The 22,489-nt window shown below is 36.8% G+C and overlaps 1 long non-coding RNA gene across 1 annotated transcript; it reads right to left on the bottom strand.

Moving 5' to 3' along the window:
* Nucleotides 1-594: 594 nt before the first annotated feature.
* LOC141584396 (uncharacterized) lies at nt 595-21,217 on the bottom strand. The gene is made up of 2 exons (XR_012517438.1): nt 17,087-21,217; nt 595-14,654 (listed from the first exon to the last, which is right to left on the bottom strand). It is a non-coding gene; the product is annotated as an uncharacterized LOC141584396 (long non-coding RNA).
* Between the last annotated feature and the right edge of the window lie 1,272 nt (nt 21,218-22,489).

Below are 22,489 nucleotides of genomic sequence, written 5' to 3'. Positions count from 1 at the left end.
CTATGAAGCATACATATAAAAAAAGATACTAAAGAAAATATCCAAAAATAAAAATAATAGTTTTATTTGGGTAGTGGGATGTTGATTATCTTTTGGATAGAACCATATTCCATGTTTTAAGAAAAATATTGTAATTGATTGAGTACCAAAACTAATTTGTACATTTAAAAAGTCAGTTGTCTAATATGAAGGTGTTGCAGAAGCATATTTAGCCATTGTCTAGTGGCCCAAGAGAGGACTGAGATCCTGGTTCTAGCCCCTCATTAGCTGTGAGACCCGAACATACTTTTGTTATGTTTCCCGCCTCAGTTTCCTGATCTGTAAAATGAGGAATAGAAGTAAATGACAATAAACATTTTCCAGGTCTAATATTTTATAATTTTACAAAAGCACTGGCCAAAATAATCTCTACTGTGGTTTCATAGTGAGCATCAAATGAAATAACATGTAGGAAAGCAGTTTAAAATATGAAAGGCATTCCCATGTTACATTGGTACAATTATTAAAGTTCAGGTCTGGAACTACACTGTGTATTGGATTTTAGCAAAATTAAACAATATTGACTATTGACTTCTGAATATATTTTAGTATATCCTTTTTGTTTATTTACTTTTAAAATTTTATTCACTTTTTTTTTTTTTTTTTTGAGACAGTCTCACTCTGTTGCCCAGGCTGGGGTACAGTGGCACAATCGGGCTTGCTGCAGCCTTGAACTTCTGGGCTCAAGCAATTCTCTCACCTCAGCCTCTTGAGTAGTTGGGACTATAGACACACACCATGGCACCCAGCTAACTTCTTTAAAAAGTGTTTGTAGAATTGGGGTCTCCCTATGTTGCCCAGGCTAATCTTGAACTCCTGGGCTCAAGCCATCCTCCCACCTAGGTCTCCCAAATTTCTGGGATTAGAGATGTGAGTCACTTGCTCAGCCTACTGTGTCCTTTTTAGATTGGCTGACAATGAACAATGTTTTAACAAATCAATATAGACAAAGTAACAGTGCTCCTAAGCAAGGGTGGTTGAATATATCAGCTTACCTCTCAGTTTACTGTTAGACAGAATGCCATTGTGAAAATCGGACATTTTTGAAAAATTTTTAAACACTATTACTGGTGTTATTAGCCCATTTAGTAACAGCTAAAATACCATTTTTCTGTGCTCTTTTTTTTTTTCTTATTAAGTGATCAAAGCTTGGAGATTGTCAAGAAATATGCATGTACCAGCTGTGCCAGGAAGTTCAGCTTAGAAAGCAGTAGAAAATATTTGGCATCTTGAGAGTTTAAAATACTGAAAATAAGGGCCATATTTTTATGCCTATATACCAATCAGTAAGGCATTTATTCATGCTAACTTGTAATACAAACTTTTGGTCTTAAATGGATGAACTAATTTATTCAAGAGATGTTAGAATTCAAACTCAGCTGCTATGTGTCAGGTACTCTTACAGGTATTGACGAGACAATAACATAGAAATGGTAACTTAAGGATTTTACCATCCTGGGGAGGGGTGTGGGAAAATACTATAGGAGCCAACAGATAAAGAAATTAAGTATGAATGGAAGGAATTAGGTGCCCCAAGAAAAGACTAAGGAAAAAGGGCTGTACGTTAGAGTGGATGGCCAAGAAGGATCTCTCTGAATGGGTGACCACCCCAAAGCCAAAAGAGTAAGAAAGGGAGGGTGCCCAAGAATTCAGAGTTTGGACAAAAGAGTTGGAGACAGAAAGCAAGCAGTGTGCAGGCTCTGAGGGGGCAAAACTGACTTGTGCAAGGAACTGAAAGAAGGTCAATAGACTTGGAAACTGCAGAGTGAGAGGAGGTTGGAGGAACAAGGCGGGATTTAAGAAATGGGAGAACCGGGCGCAGTGGCTCACGCCTGAAATCCCAGCACTTTGGGAAGCCGAGGTGGGCAGATCACCTGAGGTCGGGAGTTCAAGGCCAGCCTGACCAACATGGAGAAACTTCATGTCTACTAAAAATAAAAATAATAACTAGCCCGGCCTGGTGGTGCATGCCTGTAATCCCAGCTACTCAGGAGGTTGAGGTGGGAGAATTGCTTGAACCTGGGAGCGGGAGGTTGCGGTGAGCTGAGACCAAGCCACTGCACACCAGCCTGGCCAACAAGAGTGAAAAAAAGAAAGAAAGAAAAGAAAAGACAGAAAGAAAGAAAGACAGAAAGAAAGAAAGAAAAAGAAAGAAAAAGAAAGAAATGGGAAAGAGCCAGTACAAGGAGGACCCTGTACCTCTGGAAAGAAACTTTTGCTCTGGATTCAATGGAAAGCCACTGAAATGTTTCTACCCTGCTTATTCAACTATGAACATTTTTATTTTCTATTTTTAAAAATAATACATACGAACAGTAAATAATTCAAAAGGAACAAAAGATTATATATAGAATAAAGTTTCAGCCTGTCCCATTTCTTCCCGTTACCGACTCCCAAGTCCTGTAGCCAGAAGGCATGAATGTTGGTAGCATAAATCTGTGTAAAGGATAAGAGTAGAGATGTGTGCATACATATTCATAGTTTTTCTCAAAAGGTAGCATAATAGACACATTGTTCTACAATTTGCTTTCCTTTTAACTATGTTTTAGCAACATATCAATACAATACAATAATACAATGCAATGCAATGCAATACAGGACAATGCAATATAACACAACATAACAATATGATGTGAGTACCCTTACTATTTGTTCTTTCAGTGACTGCATAGTATTCCACTGAAGGCATAAATTACAGTTTATTGAATCTCTTCCTAATTTGGCCATTTAGCTTGCTTCCAACTTTTGCTGTTACACATATGACATAGATATCATTGTTCAAATTTTTCCCACATGTGAGTATGTCAATAAGAATAAATTCCTAGAAATAGAACAAATTCCCAGAAATATGCATTTTTCATGTTAGAAAGTGCCAAAGTGTTCTCCAAACTGGTCAGACTAATTATTTTACTGTCATCAATACTATATGAAATTAATTGTTACTCAATATAGTCTTTCAAATAGTGGACAAAGGTTTGTGTTTTTTTAATCATTTGTGGGGAATGTATACTGTACAGAAGTTTTAGTTGGCATTTTACTTATGAATGAGGTAGAGGATTTTTCAAAGATGAAAAATTTATTCACATGTCTCTTCCTATGAACGATTTCTTCATGTTTTTGTTCATTTTTTCTTTGAATTATTGGCCTTTTAAAATCAATATGTAGGTATCTCATCCATTTATAACTCATTTCGCATGCTGTATTCTTTATCCATGCAATTTTTAACAAATTTCTATGTCAACACATTTATTAGTCTTTTTTATAGTTGCTGAATTTTGTGTAGTGTTTAGAATGGGTTTTTTTTTAACTCTCATACTACTAAAAATAATTATCCAGTTTTTTTACTAGTATTTTCATGGTTTATTAAACACTTAAAAAATACTAAATATTTAATCAATCTGAAATTTATTTTAGTGAAAAGAGTAAGGTGGGGGTTCAAATTAATTTTTCTCTTGATTGGCTACTAAAATACTCCACTGTTATCTACTAAATAAATCATCACTTCTCTAGTGATGTGAAATTCAAATATTATTATATACAAAATATACATTCAATATATATTTTTCTATTTTTTTTACTCTGTAGTCTTGCCCATTTATAGAGATATATATTTGTCAATAATAAAGTATTTTAATTACCTATAATATTTGGAGTATGGACAGGAACAATTTATTAATATTTTTTCAGAATTCACTTGGTTTTTCTTATTTATTTTTCCATTGAATTTAGAATTAGTTCACCTAATTCTAAAAACAATTTTTTCTCTGGTATTTAAATTGAGATCACATTAAACTCATGATTTAATTTTAAGAAAATTGAACTTTACGACATTGAATCTATCTGCACAGAAATAAGGCATATCATTCTATTTTGATAATATTTTTATGTTAGTAGCATTTGAAAATCTTAAATAGATCTTATATATTTCTTATATTTATTTCTTATAATCTTATAGCTATTATAAGTGGTGTTATTTTATGCTCTGATTCTGACACAATTAATTGAATTTTGATATTAACTTCATATCTTATCAAATTCACTTATTATGTTTTTTATGTGTACAATCATGGAATCTACAAATATCAATATAGTTGCTTCTTCCTTTTCATTTCTCTCTTTTTTTTTTTTTTTTTTTGAGACGGAGTTTCGCTCTTGTTACCCAGGCTGGAGTGCAATGGCGCGATCTTGGCTCACCGCAACCTCCGCCTCCTGGGTTCAGGCAATTCTCCTGCCTCAGCCTCCTGAGTAGCTGGGACTACAGGCATGCGCCACCATGCCCAGCTAATTTTTTTTTGTATTTTTAGTAGAGACGGGGTTTCACCATGTTGACCAGGATGGTCTCGATCTCTTGACCTTGTGATCCACCCGCCTCAGCCTCCCAAAGTGCTGGGATTACAGGCTTGAGCCACTGCGCCCGGCCTCATTTCTCTTTTTTATTCCCCTGGCCGTCTTATACATGGTGGTGGTCCTAGAAACTTTTGTATGTTTGTTAAGAAAGTATCCATCTATTCATGATTAATATTTTTGCGAGCTCAAGGAACATATCTAAAACCTCTATAGCATCTATGAAGATGATATGATGAATTTTCATCTTTGTAACATTAATATGGTAAAACAACAGGTTGTCTAATATGGAGCTATCTTTGCATCACTGGTATGAACCACATTTGTTTGTGACTTGTCATTTTTTTAACTTTGGTTTAATATTTATGATATTTATGTTGCTAGCTATAAGTGATACATGATCTTAACTTTAATCAATTGAAAATCTCAGACTTTATTTTTAAAGGATAATTTTTTAGATATCAGATTTTAAGCTGATAATTCAACTCTTTAAAGATGCTAGTCCCTCATAGGCTGTGTTGTATTGTTTTTAATGAGACGTTAGTAGTCATTTTCTTAGTCTGTTTGTGCTGCTGTAAAGAAATACCTAAGACAGGGTTATTTATAAAAGAAAAAAGATTTATGGCCAGGCACAGTGGCTCATGCCTGTGATCCCAACACTTTGGGAAGCCAAGGCAGGCAGATCAGTTGAGGTCAGGGGTTCAAGACCAGCCTGGCCAACATAGTGAAACCTCATCTCTACCAAAAAATATGAAAAAAAATTAGCCAGGCGTGGTGGTGCACACCTGTAATCCCAGCTACTCAGAAGGCTGAGGCATGAGAATCGCTTGAATCCTGGAGGCAGAAGTTGCAGTGAGCCAAGATTGTTCCACTACACTCCAGCCTGGATAACAGAGTAGGACTCCAATAAAAGAAAAGAAAAGATTTATTTGGCTTATGATTTGGATGGCTGGAAAAGTTCAAGGTTGGGCATCTATATCCAGCAAAGGCCACAAGCTGCTTCCAGTCATGATGGATGGAAGGCAAAGGGGAGTTGGTTTGTGCAGAGATCACATGGCAAGAGAGGACACAAGGGGTGAGTGAGGCGCCAGGCTCTTTTTAACAATCAGTTCTTATGCAACTAACAGAGGGAAAACTCACTCACCACCCCCAGGGAGGGCATTAATCCATTCATGAGGGGTCTGCCCCCATGACCCAAACACCTCCCATTAGGCCCTACCTGTAGTATTGGGATCAAATTTTAACCTGAGCGTTGGGTGGGACAAACATGTGAAGTGCAGCAGTAATTTTTACCTTTGGAAAATATTCAGCCATTGTTTTTGCAGATGTATCCTCTGCTCTGAACTCCACTCTCCTTCTATGACCTCAGTGACCACTTAATAATATCTCAATCAACCGTTGAAATTCTTCATTTTTAAGAAATCTCTCTTTTCCCTATTTAAATTTAGATTTTCTGTTGCTCTATATTTAAGTTATACTGATACTTCCTTCTGCATGTTTCAATCTGCTATTCAGCCCATCCAGTGAATTTTTCATTTGACTTTTTTTAGTTCCAGATTTTCCATGTATTTAATTTTTATAGTTTTGATTTCTCTGCTGAAATTCATCTTTCCACTAAAAAAAAAAAAAAAGTTCATGCTCTTCTTTTAATCCTCAAACAAATTTATAATACTCTCGGAAAGTTTCTATTTCATAATTCCATCATCTGGGTCATCTCAGGTCTGTTTCTTTCAACTTTAGTTTCTCCTGGGTATTGGTCACATTTTCTTGCTTCTTTTCATGTCCAGTAACTCTCATCACATATGGGATATTGCAGCTGCTATGTTGCTGAGAATTTGGATTTTGTTGCCTTTCTTTAGTGTTGAGTTTATTCTAGCAGGCAGTTAATCTACTGGTAAATCAACTGACTTTAGGCTTTATTAGGTAGCATTTCTTGTACGGTTAGTATACGCCCCCTTTTTTTTCTTAACATTTTGATGGTTTTAGTAAAATTATAGAATTGTGTCACCATCACGATAATCCTTTGTAAGAACATTTGCATCATTCCAAAAAGTTGCTTCATGCTTTTTCCAGTCAATTCCAAATCTTACCTGCAGCCCAAGACAACCACTGATCTGCTTTCTGACTTCCTAAGTTTGCCTTTTCTAGACATTGCATATATATTTAATAGTCTTTTGTGCCTGGCTTCTTTCACTTAGCATTTATTTCTAGCTTAATACATTTTATAGCATACACCAGTAATCATTCCACTTACTTGCTGAATATACAATTTCATTGTATGGATACACATATTTTGTTTATCCGATCACTAGTTGATGAAAATTTAGATGTTTACTTGCTTTTGGCTATTACAAATAACGCTGTGGTGAACATTCATGTACATATCTTTGCGTAGATATATGTTTTTAATTCTCTTGAGTAGATTTGTAGGAGTGAACCTACTAAGTTGAATATAAATTTTTGTTTAACGTTACAATAAACCAGCAAGATGTTTTTCCAAGTGAATATACCATGTTCATTCCCATTAGAATGCATGATGGTTCCCATTTCTCCACATCCTTGCCAACATTGGTATTCCTGTTTCTTATTACAGCCACTCCAATGGGTGCAGTAGTAGAGAGGCCACTGTTGTTTCAATTCACATTTCTCTAATAACTACTGGTATCGAGCAAATTTTCATGTGCTTAGTAACCATTTATATATGCATATCTTTTTAAAATAAAATCTCTAATTCAAGCCTTTCACTCACTTTTTAATTTGGTTGGTCAGCCCTACTTTTAAGGTGAGGCTTTTCTGTGATACAGAATGCCTGAGGTATTATGTGAAAGGGCTCCACTCTGCCAGGTCAGATGGCCAGTGCCCCTCAGCAGTGTGGATCCTGCAGTGTCCCAGTTCAACTCGGAGCTTCTGATAGCCCTTTTCTGCTAGAAATCATGGAGTTTCACGTGTGCGTGCCCAGGACTCAAAAGAACCTATATGTAGATTTCTAGAGCTACTTTTCTGTGTAGCTTTTTCGTCTCTAGAGATGCCTCTTCAAACATAACGGCTTCGGTGGCCCTGAACTCTAAAGTTTCCTCCACCCAGCAAGACCACTGCTGTCCACCTGGGTGAACTGCTTGTATCACAGTGTGGAAAGTGCCCCAAGCAGAAAGCTGAAGGCAAGTTGTATCTACCTGCCTGTGATTCCATCTCCTAGGGATGACAGTCGTTTGTGGCAAGTTGTCCAATGTCTGAGAACAGTTACTTCATCATTTTTGTCCAGTTTGAGAGTTTATTACTTTTCAGTAGCTCAATCCAAAACCCGTCACAAGGTCATGTTCATAATCAGAAGTCCTTCCTTTTTTTTTTTTTCTTTTTTTCTTTTTGAGACAGAGTCTCGCTCTGCTGCCCAGGCTGGAGTGCAGTGGAGTGATCTCGGCTCATTGCAACCTCCACTTACCACGTTCAAGTGATTCTTCTGCCTCAGCCTCCCGAGTAGCTGGGACTATAGGCGTGCACCACTACACTCATCTAATTTTTTTATTTTTAATAGAGACAGGGTTTCACTATGTTGGACAGGCTGGTCTCGATTTCCTGACCTCATGATCTGCCCGTCTCGGCCTCCCAAAGTGCTAGGATTACAGGAGTGAGCCACTGCACCTGGCCCCTTTTTAATATAAAAATGTTTCTCTCAGAAATTTTACCTCTAACTGTATATTCATTGCATGTGTATATACATGTATGATTATTAAACCTTAGCCTGAAATGTGTAAAAAAATACTTTAAAGACTTCTACTGCTTTTTATTTTTAAATAAATAATGACTTCCGCTAGGAAGATTTTATTATGTTGCAATGAAATAATAATAAAAGGTTCACTTTTCAGCTGAACCTTTTACTCTATGGGACAATTGCATAATGGCTCATAAAAGTTTTGATTTTATTGGTGGAATTTAAACTTACGAGGTGAAGTGATTTTTTGCCTATTCTAACTGCTTCAGAGAAACAGAAAAAACCTTCTAAAAAATTCCATCTGCGACAACAGATTGAGGCACAAAGGGCTGCAGTTCAAATTCAAGAGGCAAATACTAGGGAAAATGGAAGACACCATCAACAGCTTCATTATGTTGATCGCAATGAAATTAAAATGCAAAAGTGGCCTGCCCAAATGGGAGTGTTTGCTAATGTCCTATTAATCGATGGCAATGAATCCAGATCAAAATATACCATCTTTGTGTTCCATTCTGGAAGAGTGGAATGAAGAGACGTTTGAGTCTGTGTTTAGTGTGATGATACTATAATTGTTAAGTAGGTGACAAAGAAAAAATGTTGACATTTGTGCTAAAAGTCCCTCAATATATTAATATCTGTATGTTTTGTAGGTAACATTCTAGGAAATTCCAGATCTGAGCACAAAACAGAGACAAATATATCATCTGCATTCTCAACACAAAGGCTTTGAGAGAGCTAAAATCATGATGTTTGCTGGAATCACTGCCTGTTGGTCTCTTGAAGCCAAAAGAAAAAGGCAATCCTTCATCACCTAAGTGTTTCCCAGGTAAAATGATTTGATGGAAGAATTCAAATAGTTCTCTTTTACATTCTGACAAATTGCTCACATTTCCCCCCAAATCAGTCTGTCTGTCTGTCTGTCTGTCTGTCTGTCTCTCTCTCTCTCTCTCCCTCTCTAAAATGTGATTTTGCCTAGAATCCCTGCCACCATAGTTCCTTAAAATAATATTGAGTTTAATTATCTGAATTTCTTTTAAATTTATTTTTGTTAGCTATTTATTGTTCAAACTTTAGTAACTTCACATGGACAAATACAAGCATAAATTCTATCCCTTGTTTTTGTATCTTTTTTTCTCAAGGGATATAACAAAATTGTGATGATAATTTGGGTTTATATATGAATATTAGAGATATGTGCTATACTACGATTTTGGGTGTAGATGGCTAGACAGAATCCAAAAATGAGTTGAAATCACTGTCCGTTAATTAAATGATCTTATCTTATAAATGTGAAAAACCATGAAAGGTGGCAAAAAGGTGAGAAATCAGGACACCTAAATTCTAGTCCAAATAGGACAAGATTAAATTAAGTGATTAAAACTTAGTTATCTCAGTTAAACTTCTCATCTAAAAAAGAAGGACTTTTATCTGCAGGATCACTGTAGCACATATCTCCATGAACTCCATAATGTAGCTGGCAACACATTCATTTGCACAGAATATTGAATAAACACAAGAGGGTGCTAAAGCCAGGGTCTGCTCCATGGAGCAGGAGTCGTTATCCTTTCAATGTGCCTTTCCTTCTCCTTCTCTTGCTCTCTCAGTTCTCCTCCTGAGTGCTTCACGTATCTCATTAATACTACAGAGGATGTTAGACCAGTACAAACAACAGCTTTGCTCTACCTTGTTTAGGAATTCACTTGTTCTCAAGTTTTCCTGTTTCTCAGAAGGATTACAACTAGCATTGGTGGACTCCTAAAGTTTCTCGTTTCATTTTGGCTTAAATTTTTGCCAGATTTTTTTAAAAATTCATTTTTCTTAGCTGATCTAGTTGAAAGTACATTTTTTTAAATACGTAAATGTCCCTTTCCCCTATAAATCATGTTACACTGCAGTTTGGTCTCTGGCATCATTTTTGCTTCTTCACTTTGGGAAAATCAGGTCTCCTTTGGTGCCAAGATGTGCAGCCTTTCTTGAGTCATGAGGGAGGGCCACCGTGTGACTAGACACCACATCCTGCAGTATGCATGCACACAGTGTCACCCTCATTTGTACTCGCAAAGACATTCTGATGTCATTAATGACACCTTCCACTTGCACAGTACTGTTTATATCTTATTAGGTAATTCAACTGCTTTTCCTCATTGGATCTTCCTTGCAAGACTCTTTTGATGCAGGCATGGCACGTAATATTCTTTGAAAAGGAAGGAATGGAAGATCAGAGATAGCAAATCACAAAGAACCCAAGAGATGGGATTGGGGCAAGAACCCAGGTACTCTGGTTCCTGGTTCAAGACTCAATCACTATGTGACGTCATCCTTCCCCTCCAAAGAAACATATTTCTGTCAGCCCTGAAGTAAAGTGAAAACTTGCTTTGAAATCACTATGAAACCTGATTTCATATTAATTCACATGTCATCAGAACTTTTGCTGCTAGTTGGGGATGGGGCAATAAATCCCTTAGAATCACCCATAACCTGCCCATTTTATGATCTATACACCCGTTATCTTTTGCTTCACATCCCTGAGGCATGACAGGAAGAAGCCATTTCTGAGTGTGATCCTTCATATACTTTATTTTCTCTTATTTTTTATTTTCTTTAAATAAAAAGGAAATTTTTGTTTTAAGAAAAAAAAGGAAAAATTGTACTGATATCACATGTGAATTATTTTGTATATGACTACTCCACATGACAACTTTATGAAATTGATTTTTAGGTGCACTAGCTGGCATCTTCAATGGCTTTCCTCTTTTTCATGGTATCTTTGTAATCTACTGTTAATACAGGGAGTGTTTGAAACTTTGGGTCCCATCTATGAACTTGCCAAATTTCCAAATCTTAGGAAAATACACTGAGAATAAACTACGGAATAATGAATTTGGATAGATGGGTAATCAGCTTTCAAGAGAAAAAATATGAGGTATTCTATAGTTTCTATATCTCAGCTCAGATCATACTCTCAAGCTATTTTTGGCAAAGAAAATAGCTTCTCTTACTTGTACCCCAAAATGCATTAGTATGATCAAAAGAAAAAAAATGGGATTTTAAGGTAAGTCATTTAGATGTTAGCTTCCATGTTTTATGATGTAAGAAGAACCAACTCTACACTTTGACAAATGCAAGCTCTCACTTTTGCAGCTTGCATCAGAATAATGGCATCCAGGATAATATTCACCTTTTCCTGTACTGACTGTAGTGAGGGCGTCAGTGTTTCAGCATTTGGGTATCTTTTGTCTTGAGAATCTACTCAAAGTCTCCAAATACTTTTCTTTCAGAGTTCTCTACAGTAACAGATATGATAGAGTTCATGAGCCAAGTTAAAACACCTGGCATGGTGGCATGTGCCTGTAGTCCCAGCTTCTTGGGGGGCTTAGGTGGGAGGATTGCTTGAGGCCAGGAGGTTGAGGCTGCAGTGAGCTATGATAGTGCCACTGCCCTCCATGGTCTCACTTTGTTGCTCCACCCTGGGCAATAGAGTTTGACCCTGTCTCTAAAAAAATTGTCCTGAGATTACAAAAAATAAACATACATATGGTAAGAATTATAAGACTGTCTGCATATTCAGATCATGAGCTCTTACCCTGATAGCTCTTCATTGTTCTATGAATCTGACCAAATTGCCATCATCGCAATATAGCTACAACTATCTTAATGAAATCACATGTTGTTTACACCCGTACTTGATAAATCTTTTCAAGCCTGTTCAGCATTAAGCAGCACTACAATCAAAGATCCTGTGCTGCAAATGAAAACAAAGATATGTTCATATATTTGAATATTAATCTCATGTGGATTTCTAACATCGTAGAGTAAGATCTGAGGTGATCCAGAAGGAAAAGAAGTTGTGGCTTCTTTCTCATACCTGCTTAAGCCCAGAAGGTGTCCTAACACTATTACAATCTTTGAATGGAAATTTTGTTGAAAGAAAATGATGCGGTGTTTATGAAATACAGGAAACACTGAATATCTTTCTTATTTTTCATGCCCACACATCTATTTATAATTACTTGTTAAGAGATTTAGAAACAATAATAATTTGGGAGAAACTGACAATTAGAGCAAATCCGTAGGTGATTTTTAAATACCTAGTATAAACAGATACATTTTCTTTCTCTAAAAATAATGAATGCTTATAATTATAGTTTATACAAATAAAGAACTTCTTCTCCTCAGTAGATGAAGATTGAAGTTTGTGAATCACTGCAAATGTATATGCCAAGAAAACAAATGAATTTATTTTAATTTTAAGTGCTCATATTCAGCTTAGCAAATAATGGGCCTGTAGCTGGAAAAGACTATGCATGAAGGAAAAGATAAATACACAGCAGAAATGGGACCTTATTTTCTGAGGCCTCAGGCAAATATTTATCCATTCTCAACCTCAGTTTCCTTAACTGAAAAAGAGTGCCAACCTCATAGTATTAACAGAAGGATTAAATGAAAAAAAAAAAAGTAAAGTATTTAGCAGAATACCTGGCACACAATAAATGGTCAGACATTTTAATAACTTTTTTTATAGGCTGGGTGTGGTGGCTCACACCTGTAATCTCAGCACTTTGGGAGGCCGAGGCAGGCAGATCACCTGAAGTCAGGAGTTCAAGACGAGCCTGGCCAACTTGGTAAAACTCCATCTCTACTAAAAATACCAAATCCCAGCTACTCAGGATGCTGAGGCAGGAGAATCGCTTGAACCCAAGAGGCAGAGGTTGCAGTGATCTGAGATTGTGCCATTGCACTCCACCCTGGAGACAAGAGTGAGACTGAGTCTTTATAATAAGTTTTAAACTTTTGCAAATGCTATTCAATATCTTGAGTGTATATTTATATTGACATAAAGCTTATTTGAAATTTCTACAAGATAAATACTTTCCAGACTTTTAAAAGAAAATTCATGTCATAGCTATTTAGTTTCTCATGTTTTGTATCTTAATTTGTTTTATATCAACAGGCTCATTTTTGGAAGCATTATTTATAAATAATAAGTAAATATAAATAATAAATAAATAAAACATTTTTTATAAGAAACTACTGTTGGGAAAAATTCCTAACATCATTGTAGATTTCTATTGAACTTTTGGTTTTGCTCATGTGTATTACATGGATACATTTTCTTTTTAAAAAAACATTAAAACATCACTTGTAAGTGATACTATTTGTAGGTGATACTCACCTTCATGGAACAATAGTAATCATAATGGTAAAAGCCGGAGAGCAGCCTTGGCCTTGAGCTCCTTGTGTTCCACAACTTTCGTCCTCCCTGCTCCTCGGGATGAGAAGGAGCAACTCATTACCTAATTGTTGGTGGTGACCACTGGCTCATATTTTTAAGTAGGGTGGGGCCAATCTATGAAAATGCTGTAAGATTGAGATACTGGTCTGTTTATTTTCTAGCTCTGATCAATGTGAGGTTATGTAGAACTAGGCTCCCTCATGGACTGCCCCAAAGCTTAGCCTGCTGATGGGTGGTACGGAGGGAAGGCAGGGCAGCAAAAAATAATAATAATAATAATAATAATAATATGAGATGAGGAACAGGACCGCTGCAAGTCCACCAGATTATGAAGCTAAGCCACCTGCTCCATTATCACCTTCATCAGTCACAAAGCTGACATTTGGGTCCCTATCTATATATTAATCTGGTCTCAACTCAGGTCGAAAACAACTGTATTATTCATTTGCCTCATAAAACCCCTCTGAATGCCTGTCCTACAACCTTCAGCATCTCTCCAGGGACACCCACGGCTGTGAGCTATATGTATCATGTCATGCCGCTTCCAGTGCTTTTACATAGAGATGTATGACTCCCTCATTTTATACTTCATTTGTTTATGACTCTATATTTTTAAAATAAACTGAATCCCATTGCATACATTTTTCTGCAACTGGTTATTTTCTCTCAAAACATATCGTGGAGATCATCCATTTATCTAACGCTTTCTTTTTAGTTCTGCTTAGTATTCTAGAAAAGGAAAATGCTATCATTTATTCAGACATTACTCTATTGAAAGGCATTTAGGTTGTTTACAATTTTTCAATATAGAAAAACACCACACAATGAATTTTTTTGTTCATGTCCCCTTGGCAAGTGTTCCTGTAGGGTTAATGTGGGTAAGTGGGGATTGCTGGAACATACAGCCTGCATATGCAGCTCTGATAAATACTGCCAGATTGTTCTTCCAATGGCTCCATCAACTCAGGCCTCCCTCTACCAGTTGTGTCTGAAGACACTGCTTCCTCCACAGCCCTGCCACACCAGGTGTGCTTAAGTTCCTAATATTTGCCTACCTGGTTATAAAAACCGTATCTTGGCCAGGCGCGGTGGTCCATACTTGTAATCCCAGCACTGTGGGAGGCCAAGGTGGGCAGATCACCTGAGGTTGGGAATTCAAGACCAGTCTGCCCAACATGGAGAAACCTTGTCTACTCAAAATACAAAATTAACTGGGCGAGGTGGCTCATACCTGTAATCTCAGCTACTTGGGAGGCTGAGGCAGGAGAATCGCTTGAACCCGGGAGGCAGAGGTTGTGGTGAGCTGAGATCATGCCATTGTACTTCAGCCTGGGCAACGAGAGCAAAACTCTGTCTCAAAATCAAAACAAAATGACAACAACAACAGAAACCCGTATCTTGTTTTAACTTGCATATCCATAATTTTTATTAAAGATGTATTTTTTTTTTGCCATGTACCTGTTCCATTTGTATTTTTTTCTACCATAAATTGCATATTTTTACATTTAAAAAAATGTTTTTGTAGAGATGGTGTCTCTCCATGTTGCCCAAGCTGGTCCCAAACTCCTGGCCCCAAGTAATCTTCCGACCTTAGCCTCTCAAAGTGCTGGGATTACAGGTGGGAACCCACCATGCCTGGCTCTTATTCTCACAGTCTGAACATTTTCCTAGTGTGTTATTTGACTTTTCCTGACCAACATGTAAAATAATTTAAATATGTTTTGGATGAGAATCCTCTGTCGGATATATAATGCAAATATTTCCTTCCAATCTAGTTTTTCTTTTAAATAGTTCTGGGGGAGTACCAAAGTTTTGCCTCTTTATGAACTTGAATTTATGAGCCTTCATGATTTGGGGGTTTTGTTTCCTACCTGCAAGCCTTTTCCTATCTCAGTGTCATAAAGACAGTACTATACATTTTCCCTAGCAAACTTAAAACTTCCCTTTTTATAGTTATGCTTTGAAATATTATCTTAAACATTTCAGATCAAAGTCACAAGAAGCATAAACCCAACACAAACACTTTTGAATATTCTTTATAAATTAATCCAATTCTTTTAAATATGTTACAAGTATAAATTTTATATATTAATATCTGATACGCTGAAGTACTTTGAATGCTGACATGGGAGACACACAAATTAATAACAAAATAGCAAAAACAAATGTTACTAAATACAAAATTCTCCCTATCATTTATCTAGCTTATTAGAGAGATACATTGTGGTTTAGAGTCAAAATTTCAGAGCAAGAAGAGACATCTGATTGTCAGTTACTGTCTTCTGGTTTCGATTTGGTCTCCCCAAATTAATAACAACCAGTCTAATGAGAATAATAATAATGAGGGAACTTGGAACACTTAATATAGGCTACACAGGTCCTTTAGTAAACACCTACATAAGATCTCATTTATTCACAGCAATTTCTGAGGTTGATATGATCATTATGCCCATTTCATAGATGAAGAAATTGAGGTACAGAAAGATATAATGCCTTTCTCAAGTTTAGAAAGCTTGTGGGTAGAGGAGGAATATAATTCCAAGCACAGTCTCCAAAACCTGTGCTGCCATGAACATGGCCCCTTTGTATCCTCTTATTTTTTTAACTTGTATTTTAGGTTTGGGGGTACATGTGAAGGTGTGTTGCATAGGTAAACTTGTGTCACGGGGGTTTGTGGTACAGATTATTTCATCACCCAGGTACTAAGCCTACTACCCAATAGTTCTTTGTTTCTGCTCCTCTCCTTCCTCGCACCCTCTACCCTCGAGTAGACCCCAGTGTCTGTTGTTCCCTTCTTTGTGTCCATGAGTTCTCATCATTTAGCTCCCACTTATAAGTGAGAACATGCAGGATTTGGTTTTCTGTTCCTGTGTTGGTTTGCTGAGGATAATGGCCTCCAGCTCCATCGGTGTTCCTGCAGAAGACAAGATCTCATTCTTTTTTATGGCTGTGTCATATTCCATGGTGTATATATACCACATTTTCTTTATGCAATCTCCCATTGACGGGCATTTAGGTTGATTCCATATCTTTGCTATTGTGCATAGCCAAAAGCAATTACAACAAAAGCAAAAATTGACAAATTGGATCTAATTAAATAAGAGCTTCTGTACAGCAAAAGAATATATCAACAGGGTAAACAGACAACCTACAGAATGGGAGAAAATATTTGCAAACTATGCATCTGACAAATGTCTAATATCCAGCATCTGCAAGAAACTTAAACAAATTTACAAGAAAAAACCAAACAACCCTTTGTATGAGAGTATTTACCCTCTTTGAACATTGCTTTCTTCGTTTACTAAATGGAAGAACTGGAGGAGTGGGCTCAAGCTTGCTTTTTACATCTAGAGTCCGACAGTTCTTAAAAACGTACCCAAGACTTACAAAAACGAAATTACCCACAGTCAAACCACATACCACTCTTTCCAATCAACTGTTTCTAGTCACAGCTTAATAACGTCACTCAGATACCCTCTTGTGCCAGTTGTGAGTAACCTGGAGGTTCCCAGGCCACAATAAGCATCCCTGCTCCCAACAGAACTGGAGATGCAGAGGCAGCCCACTAAGTGGCTGATGGGCTCCTCACAGCCTCAGGAGGCTTCAACATTGTTGTTAGGCAACGCTGGTCTCTGGATAGGCCTGGGCTCTGTGGAGGTCCCAGCAGTGATCTCAGCAAAGACTGCTCCTCTCTGCGCCCACTCCTTGCTAGGTTGCACCAAGAATAAAGCCAACCCCAGAAGAGCCTAGGCAATACATACCTTCCCTTCCAGATGGTGCTGCGGCATCTACAAAGATCTCACACACTCTTCTGCCTGCTGACAGCCCGTCTTCCCTTTGAGGATGCACAGAAAGATTCTACTTTTCAAACTTTTAGAAAGGAGACTTCACGTAAGCTGTTAGAGATGACCTGTTTGATTTATTTGCTTTACTTCTGCTTTGTCTGGTTTTTCTGCAAAGCGCTTAGGAAACATTTTAAACACAGCACAGTATTTAAAAATAGGGTGGAAATGGTTTTGAAGATGGTCACAGATAGAGATCTGACCAGGGACTTGCATGTGGTAAGTGGTTCATAAGTATTTGTTGAATGAATGTTAGTATCTGTCCTATTGGAATGTATTTAAAATTATTGAAAAACTCCACTTTGGGAAGCCAAGCCAGGCGGATCACAAGGCCAACATGATCGCAGAGTGCCTTTGTGATTACAAATGAGGGTGACTGCACATGTGTACTTCAGGATGTGGTGTCCAGTCACACAGTGGCCCTCCCGGGTGACTCAAGGAAACGTCCTGGCACCGAAGGAGATCTGATTATTCTAAAGTGAAGACGCAAACTGATGCCAGAGACCAAACTGCAGGGAACATGATTTATGGGGGAGTCTGTATCACAGGACATTTAAAGGGAGAAAACTTACAGATAAAAAAAGAAAATGGACTTTCAACTAGAACAGCTAAGAAAAATGATTTTTAAAAACAAATTCTGGTAAAAGTTTAAGCCAAAATGCAACGAGAGAAACTTTAGGTCCTGGCCACTTTAGGAGTCTACCAGTGCCAGTTGTAACCCTTCTGAGAAACAGGAAAACTTGAGAAAGAGTGAATTCCTAAACAAGGTAGAGCAAAGCTGTTGTTTTTACTGGTCTAATAACCTCTATAGTAATAATTGGATACATGAAACACTCAGAAGGAGAACTGAGAGAGCAAGAGAAAAAGAAGGAAAGGCAAATTTAAAGGATACAACTCCTGCTCCGTGAAGCAAACTGGCCAACATGGTGAAACCCCATCTCTACTAAAAATGCAAAAATTAGCTGGGAGTGGTGGCATGCACCTATAGTCCCAGTTATTCAGGAGGCTGAAGCAGGAGGATTGCTTAAACCCAGGAGGTAGAGGTTGCAGTGAGCGAAGATTGCACCATTGTACTCCAGTCGGGCAACAGAGTGAGACTCTGTCTCAAAAAAAAAAAAAAATTATTGAAAAACTCAAATAACTAGTGCTAACATTTATTCAGATATTCCTCTGCACTATGATTTGTTAACTACTTTGCATACTATCTGCTTTTATCCTCCCAAAGGCCCTCTCACATGGGTACTTACTTTTGCCGTAACTTAAAGATGAGAAAACTGAAGCACAGAAAATAAATAATTTGACAATTAGCTGGTAAATTGTTTCTATATACAATACTTTAAAAAAAGCTAATGTTTTGATTTGACAAACAGATAAACTAGAAAACATCCACACTTTTTAATAGTAATTAGATACAAATATTAATATTCATTACATATCAATTAATTACTATTAATTTGATGCTAATAATATTGTTGCAATATGTAGATCATAACCCTTGAGATAGTTTTTGCAAATCTATTATTTCTTGCTTATTCATTCATGAGATGACTCATAATAGTCAGAGATACAATCTATGGTCATTGAAATAAACCTTGAACAGAGATGGAACTTATGTTCATTAGCAGCAGCCACCAGATCTAAATGGGCCCTAACTCTGTCCTGAAGTAATGTATGTACAGATTTTACAAATCATTCATTTACAAATCATTCACATTACAAATCATTTACAAATACATTTGGCATGTAGTCTACGTGCTGAAGAGAGTTATTTAAATAGCAACGGTAAGGACAACCACAACAAAAGCGGTAAGTGCCTCCAAGAGACAATAGAAGTCCGTCATGGAAATATTTTATCTATTTCAACAGAAATTCTAAAGAACATATGACTCTACCTGTAGCAGAAACTTGAAATGTTTTGTCGCCTGAATCTGTTGTGTCTTCCAGATGCTTCTTCTTGTTTTGAAGGATTTAGAAAAATGACAACAAAGGGTTCACAGGAATTTGTTTAGTTACAAAACAAAACAAACAGAACATTTTTCCAGGATTGGTCCCTGGGGTCCCTGTGTCAGTTCTGATCTTTATCTCCATTTAAAGGACCTTCAGAGCACTGGCCTGGGGGCACTAAGGTTGCTTAAGCATCAAAGAGGGTTGATGTACCACGTACTAAATATTTGACAACTATTTCCAACAGAGGCTGAGACCATGACAAACAGCTTTCATTAAGCATTTAACTTCATTAGTTAAGTGAAGTTTTTAATAATTTGGGTCTGATTTTTAAAAAATAAATTTTAGAAATCATTTTTTCTCCGCACAGACTATTCTTTGAAATTTGGCTTCTCATAATCAATATTATGAATTCAAATGGTTCCAACCCTTGTAGATTATGAAATGGTGCATATTTCATTAGAATACTTAACATACTGTTAACGAAGACTAGATTGTTCAATCAATAATTATTGTGATTGCACATGGTTGAGTATAAACAGTAAGTAGACTGCAGGAAGTCATAAACTACTTCTGACAAATAAAAATGTCGAAGGACCAGAAAATGTCTTGCTGTGTAATGAATGGAGATATTCTAAAATAACTAAATTCAAATATATTATAGGGTACCACTGCTGAGTCAAAACTAGTGTTAACATTTGACCCTACTGGGCAAAAATAAGCCATGCTATTAGCAGAGAAAACTAAGCATGCCTGGCTAATTGACTGATCTCAGGACTGGCTTTTCTTTCCATGACTGATCTCCAGGAATGTAAAGCCCTGATGTCTTTCACGTATCATGGTTTCCTTAGATCTCATTTGGCAACATTCATAGGTAGCTAACCAAACATACTGTCTTTAACTAAAAACAAATGAATGAAAGATGCCTTGTCCCAAGCAAATCCAACTACATAACAAATGTCTATTGGTCTTCGTGAAATATCTTTTTAAAACCCACAAATATATGAACATCATAAAACATATCTAATGATTCACTTCTGCATTTCAGAACCAAAAGTAAGAACCAGACAAAGAAAAAATTAAGTTACATATAGGGACTTCTATTGGGTTATACTGAAATACAGAATCACCTGCTACATAGAACAAATATTTATTTTTCTCTTTTACACCTGTTATAACTAAAATGAATAAATACCTTCATTTCCAAGTTCCTGTCAATCATCATAAGGTCTGCATATAAAAAGCAGTGCAATTTGCTGTCCCCTCCATAGGAGAAATACGTTGTAATAATTATCTTCTTTATTAAATGTAATGGGAAATTACTCCATTTCTTTTTGGAAATATATCTGAAAAGATCAAACTCAGGAACTTTAATAGAATAAATATAATATGCTGTGTTCCAACCATATCGATACTCAAAACAATGTGAATCCATGCTCAATTTTCTTCCTTCCAATCTTGTATCATAAGACATGTAACAAAGACCTTTTTCTGAATAATGGTTAAGAACCGAAACCCAATATACTTGGAAGTTTACATGTTTTATGCTTGATTAGAATTGTCACTTTGGATTGCCCTTTTATCTCCTGCTATTTAAATTAAATGTTTCTTCACTAAATATTTTTATGGCTCCTATTATATCAGTTGTGAGAAAGGGCAAAGAAAAAGGTTACAAAATCTATTATTTATACAAATACGCATGGCGCTGGACATACTCATTTTAGTAGAAAATTTAAATGGGATGTTTTATGAATACTAAATAGACTTTCACCTAGAAATGAATACAATACAAGCCAATTACCATAAATCATTACTGAAAAAGCAGCCTGGAACAGCAGGGAAAAAAGACCCCGTTTCAACTCCCAGCGTCACTACTTAACTCGCTTTGCAACCCTGAGCAATTTTCTCAACCACAATGTGAGAATGATTTCATGTAATGAAATATTTGTTGTAATTGTTAAAATTAAAAATACTGTACTACATAGAATGAGTTTTAAATAAAATACTATCATACCAACAGAGCATGACCTATAATCTCAAATTTTAAATCTAATAAGAATATCTGGTTAGTTTAAGTGAGAAAATTTACCAACCTTTGAAAAGTTATCAATATCTGTTAGAGCCAGGAGAAGTCCTGTTTAATCCGAGGTGTCTTCATAATTACCTAAATCAGCTATATATATATATATATATATATATATATATATATATATATATATATATATTTTTTTTTTTTTCAGAATTAGGTTTATGGTCTAGGTGATGGGGAAAAAAATAAAACTTAAAACTTACTTATATCCTTAATTTCCACTTTTCCATCATTACCTGAGCATGCAGTCCCCAGTAACAACCTAGTTTCTAGTAACAATCGAGCACCTCAGAGAATAATTCTTCAGTGTGCTGAAATAAACTTTTTTTTTTTTTTTTTGAGACGGAGTTTCGCTCTTGTTACCCAGGCTGGAGTGCAATGGCGCTATCTCAGCTCACCGCAACCTCTGCCTCCTGGGTTCAGGCAATTCTCCTGCCTCAGCCTCCTGAGTAGCTGGGATTACAGGCACGCACCACCATGCCCAGCTAATTTTTTGTATTTTTAGTAGAGACGGGGTTTCACCATGTTGACCAGGATGGTCTCAATCTCTTTGACCTTGTTATCCACCCGCCTCGGCCTCCCAAAGTGCTGGGATTACAGGCATGAGCCACTGCACCCGGCCAAAATAAACTCTTAATACAGTATCTAACGTTACCTCAGATATGATGAAATGAGACAACCCTACCTTCTCAGAGAATGAAAGCAGAGTAATTAGAAAACTTTTTTAAATGTCATGGGGACTTTTAATTTCAATTATGTCTTAAGGCCAAATCTACAAAATGAACTAAACTTGATTCCTGACTTAGAGAAATGTCTGCCTGATCCTTCTCCCTGATGATGGAATGTGGGTGGGTCATGGGTTTGAGTCCCAGGCTCTTCCCAGCTGCCTCTATCTACTCCCTTAGCCAGTTGTCAGTCCAAGCTTTTGGAGGTGGTGTCCATTCAGAACTCACTTGAGATTCAAGTGGAGGGGTGAACCCCTAAGCATTCCCTCCCCAGCTGATTCCAATACATTTTAGAGGATTGGCATGAATAATACTAGAATGTTTAACCTTGCAGTCTTCCTTGAAGAGAAATCACTATGTTCCTCCATATTTACATCTGGTTATTATGCAGATATGAGCTTTAGCTGTGAGCCATGAATTCCCACTAGCTTCTTACTGTGAGGTTAATCTTAGTTTTACACAAAAATTAATGGGGACACAGCATTTCCCTCATAATAGCCCACATTCTCTTCTTTCCTAATCCCTGAACTCTCTCTCCTTCCACCAAAAAGACAACTTATTTTT

The sequence above is a fragment of the Saimiri boliviensis genome, chromosome 4 (genome assembly GCF_048565385.1).
Source record: "Saimiri boliviensis isolate mSaiBol1 chromosome 4, mSaiBol1.pri, whole genome shotgun sequence".
Lineage (NCBI taxonomy): Eukaryota > Metazoa > Chordata > Mammalia > Primates > Cebidae > Saimiri > Saimiri boliviensis.
Note: the sequence above shows the minus strand (reverse complement) of the source record. Positions and strands in the feature narration are given on the sequence as shown.